Consider the following 10,201-nt stretch of genomic DNA (forward strand, 5'->3'; position numbering starts at 1 on the left):
ATTATGTGTGAATTAGGGTTCTTGTTAGATAAGTAGTTGATTTAGCTATTTGATACATGTTGAATAGCTAAATTATATGTGTTGAATTAGGTAGGTTTGAGGATTTGATTTAGCTAATTAATTTATATGTAATTAGCTAAATCTGTATATTATGTATTACAAGACTCTGATTCGAGACGAGTAACTCGACTACTGGTTTGGACCTTTCTATTGGAGGCGGGTACTTTGACTTTATGTCATTTTGATATGCATAATAATGTCTTTAACAAATAGCAACGATTGTGTTTTCTTATCTGTTTCGGTTGATCACTACCTGACCTGTTACATGCTTGTTTGTTTATTTGCTATGCACATCATGTTAGTATTTACCTGATTATACATACTTATAGAGGTAGTGACACAATCATGTTTCTATTATGTTCAAGACCTAGGGTTTTTGATTCCTTATCTGACCTGTGTACCTAGACATTGATTAGGTCAATTTATTCTAGGGTACACATTTTATATATATGGATTAGTTCAGGATATTGCTATGCTTAGTGTCATGCAACATTCGCATGATTGCATACTGTGCGATTGTCGGCTCCATTGTTGCTGAGCACATCGCCAGTTACATGTATCTGCACACACGACCACTCATGGGTTAGTGGTATATTCAGGCAGGGTGTGTTGCAGCAGGTGCTCTGTCAAGGGCTCCGTTGGTCCACTCATGGGTCTGTGTGATACAGCGTTGTAGCAGGACAGTGATCCCTCCCCGTCATCGTGTACCGGGAGATGAGAGCATTGAGCTCCCCCATTTATGATTTGGGGTAAGGAGGATAGGTGTACTCCGACAACATCCCGTCCACTCGGTCACTCATCAAGTGTAGTGATGGCAGAGTGCACGGTTGTCACAGCCCTACCCACTCGGTCTTACCATCGTATGTGAGACGGCTGGCTGGAGAGTAGGGGTGACCAGGACATGTCATTGGTATCATATGCATGATGCATTTATTGGTTGTGTTTGTGTTTGCTGCATTTATTTGCTGCATTTGGATGGATGCATATGTATGACATGCATACAGGATTTATGACTCTTCTGGTCTGATGACCTTGATATCCTTATACCTTGGTCCTGGTTAGTATAGTTTTCTCCTGCTTATTTCAGTTGCATTTATCCTTCTAGTATCAGGAGACTGTACGCATGATTAGTGCTAGATGTTATTTTCTTTATTATGCATATCAGTTGTTACCCGCTGAGGAGTTGACTCACCCCGTGGATATTTACTATTTTCAGGTTGATGCTGTTAGGAGAGTTCCAGTCACTAGTCCCCTGCAGTCCACGAGGACGTCGTATTAAACGTTTAGTCTTTCTTGTTTTAGACTATGTTTGGATTTCTTTGTGTTGATACATTTGGATCTTGTATGGATTCTTATTGCCTATGAGTTTTATTGGATTTGTTTTACTACACGCTTGCCTAGATAGCAGAAGAGGTAAGTTAATTTTATCGTCGGATTTGAGCTTTATGAGTGTAGTGTAGTAGGACATCGGTTTTGTGCTTTATGGGTGTAGTTGAGTAGGGTTGTTTTTGAGTCATATTATCACTGTTACAATTTGTTAAATTATTAAATGCGAGGGTGATTATTTATATTATTGTTATTGTTCTGGCCGTGTTGGCCGAGGTATATGTGGCCTAGAGAGCGATGTAGAAAGTTTCAGATTGTTCGTCATACAGGGGAGAAGCTGCCGAAATTTCTTCAGACAGAGACTCCTCTGGGGCGTGACAATTTATTTAGTATCAGAGCCAAGTTATACGATACTTGCTATGTGTTCTGGATTTTCGAGATTTATCTGATACCAATTTATTTGGTATCAGAGCCAAGTTTTACGATTCTTTGTTTTCATATTTTGGATATTTGAGATAACCTGATACCAATTTATTTGGTATCAGAGCGCCAAGGTTTGGCAATACTTGTTTTGATTTTCGTGTTACGGATCTTGAGATTTATCTGATACAAATTTATTGGAATTGATATCAGAGCAGGGTGTGATACCTGCTTTTGGTATTCTAGATATTTTGTGTTATCCCAAGTTTGCGAGTCAAACTGGGTATTTGTTTCGGATTTATATGGATTTCAGGTGATTTTCTTGTACGGAATTTCGAGGTAAAATGGAGACTGGACAGCGACGGAACATCTCCAGGCAGCAATTAGGTATGATGTTATTTTGTAATTGTTTATACTTGTAGTAATATTTGTGATATAATTTAACAGATATGAGAAGATCTACACGTATTGCTGCGAGACGTGGTGCTGGACGGCCACGTACGAGGACCTTGGGATCTCTGGATTCGCTAGAGATGTCTACTGGGGTTGAGCCTGCAGTTAGGGACAGACTCAGCATACTGCGGGCGCGTCGGGCTCTCAGATCCCGATGGCTCCTTTAGAGGTACCTACCTCGGCTGTGCCGAGTGTACCTATTCCTACGGTACTTCCGGTACCACCTGGGGTTGAGCCTGTCAGTCAAGGACAGACTCAGCATACTGCGGGCGCGTCGGGCTCTCAGATCCCGATGGCTCCTTTAGAGGTACCTACCTCGGCTGTGCCGAGTGTACCTATTCCTACGGTATTTCCGGTACCACCTGGGGTACTACCGGCATACCCTGCACCTGCTCCGGCCCAGCCTACGACGTACTCGGCACCACCGCCACCTGGACCTACCGTGTACCCGACACCAGTGGCACCTTTGCCCCCAGTACCTACGGTATACCCAGGAGCACCTGCACTAGCGATGCCGGCTGCTCCGCATCCGGTACCTTTACCTATCGTACCTCCAGCCGCGACCACCTATGTTCACCCTGCAGTGCCACCGACGGCATATGCTCCAGTTTATACAGCAGCACCGGGAGTACCTCCGCTGGTCTATTCAGCGATACCACTTGTAGTACCAGCTCCAGTGGTTCCGCCAGTTCCGACAGCCGTTCCGACACATCTCACTGACATTGTCGCGGCACGAGGCTGGATTCCAGTGTTGGCAGAGTCGATGAAGAGTCGATTTACACTCTTCCAGGGAGACCGTGATTCGAGTGTGGCCCTGTCTTGGATTGAGACTATGGAGCGGACCTTCTTTTATATGGTTTGCTCTGAGTGGGAGAAAGCAGAGCTGGCTGCTTTTCACTTATGGGTCGCGACCGACACTTGGTGGATTACTCAGCGTTCCATCATCGGCGAGCAGAACATCACTTGGGCCAGATTTAGAGAGGCTTTTAAGAGTCATTTCTTCCCACGAGCTTATCAGATGGCTCACCGTCAGGATTTCCTGAGTCTGCGACAGAACAATCGATCGGTGACAGAGTATAATACAGAGTTTGACAGACTGGTCAGATTTTGTCCAGAGCTAGTTGCTGAGGACAGTTCACGTATGCAGCAGTTCATTCAGGGGCTGGATGGACATTTGCAAGTAAGGCTTGCCGGTCTTGGTATCACATCTTATTTGGAGACATTGGACAGAGCCCTCATGATTGAGGCAGCGCAGTAGAGAGTGTTTCTATACAGAAAAAGGAAATAGCCGGGTCAGACATCTGGGCAGATCCAGCAGCCTCAGGCTACACCACAGCAGAGCAGGCGTAGTCGGTCAGATCAGGGTACATCTGGGGTATCACGTAAGCCTCAGAAATCAGGGCAGCCTTCTTCAGGACGTTTCCGGTCTCCACAGCAGAACCGGAAACAACTCGCCAGCGACATTCGCTGTTTCAGATGTGGCTCCAGAGATCACATCACCACAGCCTGTACTATGGGACAGTCAGTTTGCTTTTATTGCAAACTGCCTGGGCACCAGAGTCGAGATTGCCAGCTGAAGGCTCAGCATACTACTCCCGGAGTTACTGCTCAGGGAGGACAGCACAGTCAGTCAGGGGCTAGACGTGGAGGGCGGAGATTTTCACCCTCACATCGCCAACAGGGGACAGCTTCCCCTTCAGCAGTTGCATTTGGCATGCTCGGACAGGAGTACCCCAGTACTCCCATAGTACCCCAGAGCTCCGTTTCGGGATCTCATTATCTACCTCAGGGGTAGTATCAGCTGCAGCACCAGCCACAGGCTCAGTATCAGACGCAGTCTCAGGTCATCGGTGCAGTATTAGTCGCCACCCTCTCAGACTTCTCTGGCACAGTATCCAGCACCGCCTCAGTGGCAGGCTCCTGCCCAGACGCAACAGTCGCAGGCAGTGTTACCACCTCTTCTTTTGCCAGAAATTGGGCGTATTCATGCGGTCACTAGAGAGGATGCGCAGCGAGCCGACGGATCCGTTTTCCATGGTACGATTTCTATTTATGCCTTATCTGCAGATATACTGATAGATACTGGTAGCTCACATTCTTTTATATCTCGTACTTTTATGCGGGAGATTGGTAGATTACCCACTTTCAAATCGCAACGACTGACCATCTCTCTACCCTCCGGTAATACTTTGGGCGTCACCCAAGAGGTCAGAGGTTGTCCGTTAGATTTTGACAACCTAATACTTACGGTGGATCTTCTAGTATTGGAAATGGTCGATTTTGATATTATTCTTGGCATAGATTGTTTGTCCCCATATCATGCCACTGTTGATTGCCAGACGAGGGTTGTCACATTCCAGCCATTATGAGTTTTTGGTAATGTCATTTGGGCTTACCAATGTTCTAGCGGTATTTATGGATTGTTGTGGCGGAGCATTGCTCCCACATGTTATGGATGGTTGTGGTGGAGCGTTACTCCCACATATTGAGGATTTCTTGTGGTAGAGCATTGCTCCCATATATGTGGTATTTCCTGTCATGGAGCGTTGCTCTCACATTGGAGGATTTATTCTTTGGTGATTTATATTGTTGGATTAGATTTTAGACTTGTTGTCAGGGATCTTATAGTTGAGTATGCCTGTTGAACGAGCATTATGAGTTCTAGGTTTTACCATTTAGGCTTACAAAGCCCTAGATGTTTTCATGGACTCGATGATTTCGGTATTCCTAGGTTGTTTGGATCGGTTTCCATTGTCCTTGTTGACAATGTTGTAATCTATTTTTGATCCAAGTTCGATACCCCCATCTTTTCACTTGAGGTATGTGATTTAATTTACTGTTCAACATTTTATACTCTTTACCTGTTGTTAGTATTTGTTGATGGTAGATAACGAAATTTGGAGACCAAATTTTTTATTAGTGGGGGAGAATGTAAAATACCGAAAAAATGGCAGATTATGATAAGGGAATTTTTCGAAGTTTTTAGAAATTTTTTGGGAATTTTTCGGAGCTCGTACGGACGAGTTAATGGGGATAAAAATGGAGTCCGAGAAAAGCCTGTTTAGGCTACCCATTTAAGCGAGGAAATGTTATTTTCTTAATTTCTTTTTTATTTTCTTTTCTTTGTTTTCTTTCTTCTCTTCCTCGCCGAAAACCCGCGCGCCCCTCTTCTTTCCCCGTCGCAACCGTGCCCTAATTGCTCGGCGGTTCTCCTCCTCTTCTCAACTCTTTCTTCCTCTCCCGATCCTATTCCTTTTCTCATCGATGCTTCTCCTTCTTCTCCCCTCTGCCCGTTGCCTCGTTGCCGCAGAAATCTCAGCCACCTCCGAGGTCGAGCCCTAGATTGGGATAGATCAAGAACGCACCGAGCCGGTCCTCTTCCCTTGCTGTCGAGCCCTAGCCGTCGTCGCACGGAGCAGCACCGCCGACCCCTGTGCCCTAGCTAGCCGCCAGCGTCGCACGGAGCAGCACTGCTCCTCATTGTGCCCTGGTTTGTGTTCATCGCGCTGTCTCCTCCTCTTCCTTTTTTTCCGATCTCCACCCCTCCCGGTGTAAATTACTCGTATCCTAGCCTTCGTCCACTGCAGTGCCCTCTCGCCACTGTCCTTGTGCCCTAGCACCGGTCGGCTAGCCGTCAAGTGCCAGCAGCAACTTTGTCGGATCCTAGGTCATCACAGGCAGTAAGAGGGAAGAGGTAATATGTATAATTGTTGCTAGAAATTTGTTGGTGATAGACTATCTTGTTGACTTCTTGATCTCTTTGATCCGGACAGTGAAATTGCAGGGCGTTACTTAGGTTTCCAGCAGCTACCTTTGTTCTGACAGCTACTAGCTTAGACTGTGAAGATAGATCCGAGCAGTAAGGTGGATTTCAGAAGGTGAGGTACTGTTCTGTGAAGTTGGAATCGTCAACAGAGTTAACAAGAACAGTTAATTTGGTTACATATATTGAATTATGTGTGAATTAGGGTTCTTGTTAGATAAGTAGTTGATTTAGCTATTTGATACATGTTGAATAACTAAATTATATGTGTTGAATTAGGTAGGTTTGAGGATTTGATTTAGCTAATTAATTTATATGTAATTAGCTAAATCTGTATATTATGTATTACAAGACTCTGATTCGAGACGAGTAACTCGACTACCGGTTTGGACCTTTCTATTGGAGGCGGGTACTTTGACTTTATGTCATTTTGATATGCATAATAATATCTTTAACAAATAGCAACGATTATGTTTCCTTATCTGTTTCGGTTGATCACTACCTGACCTGTTACATGCTTGTTTGTTTATTTGCTATGCACATCATGTTAGTATTTACCTGATTATACATACTTATAGAGGTAGTGACACAACCATGTTTCTATTATGTTCAAGACCTAGGGTTTTTGATTCCTTATCTGACCTGTGTACCTAGACATTGATTAGGTCAATTTATTCTAGGGTACACATTTTATATATATGGATTGGTTCAGGATATTGTTATGCTTAGTGTCATGCACTATTCGCATGATTGCATGCTGTGCAATTGTCGGCTCCATTGTTGTTGAGCACATCGCCAGTTACATGTATCTGCACACACGACCACTCATGGGTTAGTGGTATATTCAGGCAGGGTGTGTTGCAGCAGGTGCTCTGTCAAGGGCTCCGTTGGTCCACTCATGGGTTAGTGTGACGCAGCGTTGTAGTAGGACAGGGATCCCTCCCCGTCATCATGTACCGGGAGATGAGAGCATTGAGCTCCCCCATTTATGATTTGGGGTAAGGAGGATAGATGTACTCCGACAGCATCCCGTCCACTCGGTCACTCATCAGGTGTAGTGATGACAGAGTGCACGGTTATCACATCCCTACCCACTCGGTCTTACCATCGTATGTGAGACGGCTGACTGGAGAGTAGGGGTGACCAGGACATGTCATTGACATCATATGCATGATGCATTTATTGGTTGTGTTTGTGTTTGCTATATTTATTTGCTGCATTTGAATAGATGTATATGTATGACATGCATACATGATTTATGACACTTTCGGTCTGATGACCTTGATATCCTTATACCTTGGTCTTGGTCAGTACAGTTTTCTCTTGCTTATTTCAGTTGCATTTATCCTTCTAGTATCAGGAGACTGTACGCATGATTAGTGCTAGATGTTATTTTCTTTATTATGCATATCAGTTGTTACCCGCTGAGGAGTTGACTCACCCCGTGGATATTTACTATTTTCAGGTTGATGCTGTCAGGAGAGTTCCAGTGGCTAGTCCCCTGCAGTCCACGAGGACGTCGTGTTAAACTTTTAGTCTTTCTTGTTTTAGACTATATTTGGACTTGTTTGTGCTGATACATTTGGATCTTGTATGAATTCTTATTGCCTATGAGTTTTATTGGATTTGTTTTACTACACGCCTGCCTAGACAACAAAAGTGGTAAGTTGATTTTATCGTCGGATTTGAGCTTTATGAGTGTAGTGGAGTAGGACATCGGTTTTATGCTTTATGAGTGTAGTTGAGTAGGGTTGTTTTTGAGTCATATTATCACTGTTACAGTTTGTTAAATTATTAACTGCGTGGGTGATTGTTTATATTATTGTTATTGTTCCGGCCGTGTTGGCTGAGGTATATGTGGTCTAGAGGGCGATGTAGAAAGTTTCAGATTGTCTGTCGTACAGGGGAGATGCTGCCGAAATTTCTTCGGACAGGGACTCCTCTGGGGCGTGACACATGGTGTCGCAGTAGGACATCCAAGTTGTTTCCCAGGTACCCGCGGTTCGAACCCCAGCTACGGCGTATTTGCAGGAATTTTTCCTCCAAATGGGGGGGCGTAATCAAAGGATGCTGGGCTTCTGGGCTAGCCGCCGCGTGTGCTTCCCGATTTACCCTAGTGATCGTTGGAAAATTTTCGTGGGATCGGGCCGGTCACCCCAGAGATAGTCAATGAATCTAACTAGGATTATCATTTTTTTTTCATTCCAAAAAGTAAAAAGAAGAAAAAATCATTTTTCAGAGAGATTTTCTTTCTAGTTCTTTTATGTTCTATAACTATTTTCAAGATGGTAAGAAAAATTATTATAAGAAGTTTCTCTACCTCTTAAAGGTTGTCCAATTAAGAGAAAGATTAGTGGTGATATCGCTAGGACTCTAGCCCTAAGGGACTATGAACCAAGTAAATGGTTGTGCCCCATGATATGATTGATTGTGTTGTCTTTTACTTCCTTTGTGCAATTGACAAAAATGAAGTTATTCAAGATCAGTTGAACAAGATCAGTCCCTTCAAAATCATAAATGAACTCTAAGATAAGTTGGTTGAATTGAACGAAGGAACCAGGATTTAAGAATCACCAAGAGAGATGCTCTAATAAATCAAATGCAGAATTGCTCAGTGAAGGACAACCAAAAGGCTAACTAATTACGTGAGATTTAAGAAACTCCTTAACATATTCTATTCAATTGGAAAAAGTGTATAGAGTCGAGACCTCATTAAATAAATATGTACTGAAAGTACTCTTTACCTAAAAACATTTTGTAGTTGTTCATGATAAATACCTACAAGATATTTGGAGGGCCTTTCTAAAATTAAATTGGATAGATTATTTTATAAATTAGAACGTCATAATAGATTATTTTATAAATTAGAATGTCATGAACAAGCGAACTCTGGTCAGAAGAGAATGATATGACGTTGATTGTAAATGAAAAAATCTAAGGAAAAAAAAAGAGAAGAAAAGGGAGGGAAAAAAAAGGATCAATTTTAAGAATTTAAACAAGAGACCAATAATGAGGAGAAATTTCCATTCAACAAAATAACAAAATTTGTCACCACAAAAAGACCACACAAGAATTTCATTTTCTATTTTTTTTTTCAATTGACTTCATTCAACTAAAGTATACATTGTGTTAAATCTTGTATTTTTCAGAAGTATAATTTATAAAATGTATTAAATATTTTACATAACTAAAAACCATTAGAATTTATGAAAATAATACAAAGTGGGAGGAAAAATCTATAATCATTATAAATCATAGTTTGCTCGTTTTATATATTGTGATACGTGTAACGTGAATTAATGCCATGTTGATTTTATAATATATGTCCAAATCATATAAATATGAAATTTATAATAGCTTTTATGTGATAATGTTAATATTGTAAATGTACTATCTATCTATTTATTTATATGCATGTGCTTGGGGCGTTCATTATTAAAAAAGTGTTACTCTATTCAAGAAATATTAGTTTATCCCCTTTTTAAAATTTGCTAGGACTGAATGACATTAATCAATGTAAATGCTGTTGTGATAGCTTTTAACGTAGAATTGCTATTGATCCGGTCCGGAAACTGAGTCAGACGGACCGTTGGATAGAGTGACGAGAATGTTGACGAAATCACGACGTCCCGGAGAGGGGTGTGCTGAGATGGCTCCCGTGTTGACCAAGTCTTCAAAAGTCCTCTGGTCAACGCTACATGCAACCAGCGACCGGGTTGACCCGGCCCCCGGTACCCCGATGCTCGAGGCAGATCCAACGAATATATGAGTACAAGACTAAGTCATGAAATAATGAAATGCGTATGAAATATGAACGAAAAACGTACCCTGGCCCAGGGGGGCGCCCTCGGATGGGACGCGGCTCGAGCTGTCGCGACCCGGAAGAGTGGATGACTCCGATCAGGCTGTAGAGCTGGATCTAACGACGCGTAGCAGGACATGGCACAGGGCCGGAAGACAAGCTGCAGGTCGGGAGATAATAGTGGCCCGCAGGCCGGGAACTAATATCGATACGCAGACCGGGCACTAATATCGACATGCAGGCCGGGACAAAATATCGGCATGCAGGCCGGGGAACTGAGACCAGCACGCAGCCATCGGGAAACGAGCTCGGCACGCAGGCCGAGATGAAGCACCGGTACGCAGACCGGGAAAACAACAAGAGCGGAATACGGCTAA

This window comes from Zingiber officinale, chromosome 2A (genome assembly GCF_018446385.1).
Source record: "Zingiber officinale cultivar Zhangliang chromosome 2A, Zo_v1.1, whole genome shotgun sequence".
NCBI classification, from domain to species: Eukaryota; Viridiplantae; Streptophyta; class Magnoliopsida; order Zingiberales; family Zingiberaceae; genus Zingiber; species Zingiber officinale.